Source organism: Myotis brandtii, unplaced genomic scaffold (assembly GCF_000412655.1).
Source record: "Myotis brandtii unplaced genomic scaffold, ASM41265v1 scaffold355, whole genome shotgun sequence".
Taxonomy (NCBI): Eukaryota; Metazoa; Chordata; class Mammalia; order Chiroptera; family Vespertilionidae; genus Myotis; species Myotis brandtii.
The window spans coordinates 1,754,770-1,761,393 of NW_005363642.1; the positions used below are offsets into that span (position 1 = coordinate 1,754,770).

General features: G+C 47.0%; 1 protein-coding gene across 1 annotated transcript in view; it reads right to left on the reverse strand.

The window, feature by feature from the left end:
• ATF7IP2 (activating transcription factor 7 interacting protein 2) overlaps positions 1-3,721 on the reverse strand; it is a 79,326-nt gene extending 75,605 nt beyond the window's left edge. Inside the window, exon 1 of the mRNA XM_014544193.1 lies at positions 3,660-3,721. The gene's annotated coding sequence lies outside the window, so the exon portion shown is untranslated. The remainder of the gene's footprint in view (positions 1-3,659) is intronic.
• Between the last annotated feature and the right edge of the window lie 2,903 nt (positions 3,722-6,624).

Consider the following 6,624-nt stretch of genomic DNA (forward strand, 5'->3'; position numbering starts at 1 on the left):
GTGTTTGAACAGGCCTTCGGCTTCCATATCCCATATGATGCAGTGTACGGCTAATTTGCCTACAAACGTCAAGTGGTCATAATAATCTGGCCACTCAGTGTATTTTCCCCAGCCTTTAGGGTGTAGCTGGGGTAAGCTATCCTTTTCCCATGCATTCCTAATTATGCCAGAAAGCCCTGCACCCCTCTTGGGGTGAGATCTCTTAGTATGCCTGGGGACAACTATTTCATATGTTACTATGTCTTCCCCTGGTGAATACTGAAATTAACCGTGACATTTGGGCCACTCAGGGCAGGATAGTGAAAACCATCACTGCTTCCCCAGTTCAGGTAACCTGGCTGATAAAGCTTCATTCAACAAAACCTCACAGATTCTTGGGTGAGTTGACTATCCAAAATATATTGACTGTCATGGCTCCTATCTTTAGATAGGCCCCTAATCATAGCAGTCCTAGCCTTAGTCTTCAGCCCTTGCTTATTAAACCTCCTAAACCGCTTTGTTTCTTCTTGTATTGAGGCTTTCAAGCTAAAGATGGTACTCCAAACGCAACCCCAGATAGAGACAAATGCCATTTTCCATGGACCCCTAGCCTGGCCTCCTCTAATGGGACCCTGACAACTGCTCCCCCACAAAGACCACTGTCATTAGAAAATAGCCAGAGAGGTCATTGCCCCTGCTCCCAACAGCAGTTGGGGTCTCCTAATCAGAGGGGAGACTGGGAGGAGTTAGCTTGACAAGCAGGCAAACAGACCAGTGGTCCAGAGGAAAACAAAGGCAGGTGGAATGTAGGCAGGGACAGACACAGCAATTTGAGCAAGCCTAACCATAGAAACCAACCATACAGAAATAACAATGTTTTCAGACTCAAGAGAGGGAGTTATGTGAAAGTAGGGAGGAACTGCAACAATAAGTTGGGCGCATAGAAACAGAGAAAGTTCAGGTTTATTGCTGGGCAAGAACAATTGAGGTAACCAATCAGCTGGTGACATGGGTAGATATGGAGCAGGCTTGTAGCAAATATATACTCTAAGACTACAAGGCTTCAGTGGAAACCCATTACTGTGCCCAATCCCCGTGCAGTGTCTGAATCAACTTGTACTAAATGTTCACAATTTTGCTTAAATCTTCTGGTCCGAGATTTCATTATTCTGCTTCATGGGACTTGATCCCAAGAAAGGGAAGGGACCTCGGCTCATGGTTTAGGTTATCACTTGTACTCAGGAAATACCACTCCTAGACACTATCATAGCCTCCTTTTGTGCCCAGGCCTCGTCGTCACTCTGACAGAAAGCAAGGATTTTGGCTCTGAAGGAAAACAATCCCCTTTCAGCTAAGACCTTATGCCCCTCTTTCCCTGTAAGAATTCAGTGCCAAAAATCCTTTAAAGGGGAATATAGACCCTGAGACCCCAAAAGCAAGGATGATGGGCCATGTAAGGTATAGAAACTCACTGGGCCAGAAAGCTCCAGATGCCTAGCAAGGGGCAAAACTGGGAAAATAAGAATCTCCCCCCGGGTAACCTATCCTCCTCTCCTTTCATATCACTAGTCAGGCAGCTTACCCCCTGATCATTTCCTCCCTAAAGAAAACAAAGGCCTTAGTTGTATTTCAGCTCCAGAATCAGAAAAACAACAAAACCAGAAAAGTGATGCTGTGGTAGCCTCAGAACCAGCTTTTACCTCCCAAGTCACTCAACAGGACTACTTTCGAGCCTTCACCAACCAATCTCTTGGGGAAATCATGCTGCTGTAACCCCTTGATCCAAACATAAGAAATCTATACTGTTCCAGCAACTTCACAACCAACATTCCCTTTTGCTTAGACCATATTCCACTTCCTAAGACTACATTCCACTTGCTAAGACCATTATCTTTATACTCAGGACTCCCCCAGAGAATTACCCGCCCAAAAAAAGACCACCTAGAGTCCTTTAAAATTTCTGACTCCCTATACCTGCTGGTACCATTTTGGGGCTCAGCCCATCTGGTTTTCCAGGTTACCTAATAAATTTATAATGCCTTACCACTTTGGCCTCGTGCATTTCTACTTCGGCAAACCTATCAACTAGAACTTAACTTTAATGTTGAGAGCTATTAATAACTGAATATGGAGAGGAGGGATGTTATTGTTTCCAAACCCATGTCTATAAAAATGTTCTTCTAGAGTTATTTCATCTCATTGCTCCAGTAGAACTTGCTTCAGGCTCACTAGATCTGTGTCTCACAAAAAACCTATCCAATGATGTTTATTTTTGCCTGGTTATTAGCACTTAAGTGAAGTGAAACACTGCATTGCCATTGAACAAGTTTATCACACGGTTTGCTACTTGCCAGGATGATAATTCTCAATAAACCTTTTCATTTCTCCCCACTTCCCAAGCATTTTCCTGGATTAGTAAAGTAGGAATATCTTCCCTACCCTCCTCCCTCTTATGAAAACCGATCCTCAGCTGCTGTTTGTTGTTTCTCCCTCTGAAGGTCTTAGAATTCCTCCATGGTCAGCTCAGTGTTGTACTACTCCAACTCCTCCACATCATCATCATCCACCTTGAAGCCCAAGGACTTCCCAAGATACACAATATCCTCCACAACAGACACAGCCCTCCAAGTCTCTTTCAGCAATAGACTCAAGCCACAATTTCATCCAGGCTGATTGCATAGTACTGGAAGACACTTTCTCCCATGCTTTGTTAATGAGCCTCAAACAAGTGAAAATATTAAAATGTTCATTCCAGAAGTACCTGGAGGTTAAATTCATTTCAGAGGTCACCTCAAAACACCTCTGAAACAGTGCCTTTGTGCAGAGCCCTTTAAATTTAGAAATGAGCTGCTGGTCCATGGGCTGGATGGGAAGAGTTGTGTTAGGTGACAAGAACCCAATAGAGATGAAACTGTACTCCTCCATCAACTCAGCCTCCAAGCCTGGAGGGTGGAAAGGAACCTGGTCCATTATAAGAAGTGCCCTGAGTGGCAAATATTTTTCCCGGGAAGTATTTCTTTAAATTTGGGGCAAACACTTCATGAATCCGCACAATTAAAAATTGGCTGGTTAACCAAGCTTTGCTATTAGCCCTCCACAACACATTCAACTTGTTTTTCAGAATTATTTTCTTGAAAACTGGTGGGTTTTCACAATAGTAGACAAGTAGAAGCTTCAATTTAAAGTCTTCACTCACATTCCCACATAACAATAAGGCCAGCCTGTCATTGGCTTATGTTTTGGCAATAACTTTTCCTCCTATGTGATGTAGGTCTCTGGCATTTTCTACCAGAAGAGGCCTGCCTCATCATAATTGAACACAAAATTATCAGCAACTACTTTCTTTGAACTACAGCCTCCCCATTCCTCACTACACTATAAATGTGACTTTTCATTTCTTAATTTACCAAACCGACCCTACTAGCCTTTAACAAATCACTTTCGGCACCTGTTCCATGGGTGAACTCAGGAGGTCAGTATGCAACATCTTCCCTTTTTCACATATTGTTGTCCCTAATTGCTATCACTGACTGTTTTTCATTTATCTAAATCAGGGGTTGGGAACCTTTTTTTTTTTTTGCAAAGGACAATTTGGATACTTATAACATCGAGTGGGCCATACAAAATAATCAACTTGAAAATTAGCCTCCTGCATTTGGTCAAAAATTTAATTAACTCACCAGTAATGCCTTGGCAGGGCCAGATCAAATGATTTCTTAGGCCTTATATGGTCCTCCTCAGGCCGGACATTCTCCACCCGATCTAAATAAAAAATAATTTTTCTACCTCTTCAATTGAATGTGATCTTTGTTTCCTGAGCACTGTCACACACATAGTAACATCAGCACTCTTGGTAGCCTTTTTGTTTTAAAATTAAGCTAATAGTTGGTTTTCCCATGTCATACTCAATAACCAGATCAGACACAGGGCACCTCTGTCACACTTTGCAATTATTTCTTTTTGAAGCTCTATTGTCATTCTCACAACTTTCCTTTTCACTTTGCTGTTAGCACTACCCTTCTTAGGACCCGTGGTCATTTGGTGTCCATTTTTAATAACTAGAGGCCCAGTGCACGACATTAGTGCACTGGGGTGGGGAGGGGGTCTCAGGCCGGCCTGCACCCTCTCACAGTCTGAGACCCCTCAGGGGATGTCCAACTTCCAGCCCCAAGGGGTCCTTAGTGCCGCCGCGGAGGCAGGGGAGGCTCCTGCCACTGCCACTGTGCTTGCCAGTCTTGAGCTCGGCTTCTGGCTGAGCAGCGCTCCCCCTGTGGGAGCGCACTGACCACGAGGGGGCAGCTTCTGTGCTGAGCGTCTGCCCACTGGTGATAAGTGCGCGTCATAGAAACCAGTCGTTCTGCCGTTCTGTCAATTTGCCTATTAGGGTTTTATCATATAGGATAAGCTGCCACAAAAGTCAAAAAACATGAAAATAGCCCTAACTGGTTTGGCTCAGTGGATAGAGTGTCAGCCTGCAGACTGAAGCATCCCAGGTTCGATTCCGGTCGAGGGCATGTACCTTGGTTGCGGGCACATCCCCAGTAGGGGGTGTGCAGGAGGCAGCTGATTGATGTTTCTCTCTCATCAATATTTCTAACTCTCTATCCTACTCCCTTTCTCTCTCTGTAAAAAATCAATTAAATATATATTTTTTGAAAAACATGAAAATATTCACAGCAATTTCCTGAGATGTTAATAATGTGAGGTTAGTGGTAAACTGACTCACACTCATACATTCCTCCTTTGTCACCAAAGAGACACGTGACTGATCATACAAGTATCAGCACTAAAGGATTGCTGGGTTGAGAACTGAAGTTTTATTCAACAACTAAGACATTTTTTCCATGAACAACTTGTTGGAGAACCAAATTGCTGGAGATGGGAAATATGCGGGAAACATATTTATACGTTTTACGTTGACTGGTAGTAAGTAGAGCGCGGGACACGTATTAATACGTTTTTTTATAGACTAGCAGTAGAATGCGGGTAACGTATAAATACGTAAACTAAAGTTATCGTAATTTTACTGAACGTTGCCATTTGCGCAAAAAAATTAGCAAAAATGGCCCAAGCCACGCGCCACCTGTTAGCGAGCGATAAAAACTACCCGCGGGGAACCAAGATGGCGGCGTAGGGAGTGGACCTGTGCGTGCTGCTCTCTCACAGCATCATTGAAACTACCAACTATGAGGCAAACAACCACCACTCAGAACCATGGGGAAGTTGGCCCAGTGGGAGATCTACAACTGGAAGAAAAGAAGAAGCGCAATGAGACTGAGAGGGAGCTACGGAAGCGCCAAAAACAGAGGTACGCAGTCACACGCCAGGCGGGCTGCAAATGGATCCGCGGTTTTTTTCAATCGGAAGTGGTTACGAACCCTCGAATCCTCTGGGCTTGCTCGGGGCGGGTCTCTGAGGCACCAGATCCCACGGGGGGATTAAGAGATCAACCGAAGGACTTATATGCAGCGGTCGGAAAGCGAGGGAAGCTCTGACGCGCCGCTGCTCGCCGGCACTGAGGGACGCGAAGTCCTGGTGTCCCGGGGAGGCGAGGGGCGTGGAGACGCCGCCATGGCTATTTCCTCCGCCATGGCGTGCTGGCGACTCCCTGAGACCCCGCCCTACTCAATTTACATCCCCATCCGGGCTATGCCAGAGGCACAAGAGGGAATGACTGTGCTTTTACAAACTCTCAAATCCAATGAACTGGTTTGGGCAGGTCTCAGACCCCAGGCCCCACGGGGAGAGGGCACGGCCTTGCAGCCATCAGAAAGCAAGGGAGGCTCTGGCTCGCGGCTGCTCGCCAGAACTGGGGGACGCAAAGTCCCGGTGTCCTGGATAGGTGAGGGGCCGCTGAGACTCTGCCCCGGCGACTCCCTGAGATCCCGCCCTACTCAATTTACATTCCAATCTGGGCTGTGCCAGAGACACAAGAGGAAACGCCTGTGCTTCTGCAAACTCTCAAATCCACTGAGCTGGTTCAGGCGGGATCATGAGGCACCACCTGCGCTCTAGCAGCCTAACCCAACAAATTGCAGACTTCAACTGCTCGCAGCCATGGGAGACACACTCAAGTAACAGACCCAGGAGAACCAAAATGGCGGCATAAGGAAGAGACCTGTGCGTGCTGCCTCACACAACATCATCAAAACTACCAACTATAGGATAAACAGCTATCATATGGAACCATGGGAAAGTTGGCCCAGTGGAAGCTCTACAACTGGAAGGAAAGAACATTGAGACTGAGTAGGATGTGCAGAGACACCAAGTACAGAGCCCAACCCAGCAGGCTGCACATTTCAGCTCCTCGCATCCAGGAGGGACGCAATCGGGGGGCGGAGCCGGGTTCGGGGCAGGCCGGGGCTGGGCCCGGCTTGGGCGGCGTTGTGGAACCGCTGTACCAGCAGGCGCACAAACATGCCCACCGGTTCCAGTCTTGCGTGGGGTGCTGGGGGAAGGCAGACAGGCAGTCTGTGCACTTGGTGGAGGGCATGGTCCGAGCAGGAGTGCTGGATGTTCAGCCACCAGGAACGCCTGGAGATTTTGTCTGGCGGGGAGCCGCCCGGCAGGGGACAGAGGGCCAAAGTTCGTGTTTCCCCGGTGAGGCTGGGACGGCCCCGGTGAGGTCGGGACAGCCCCAGTGAG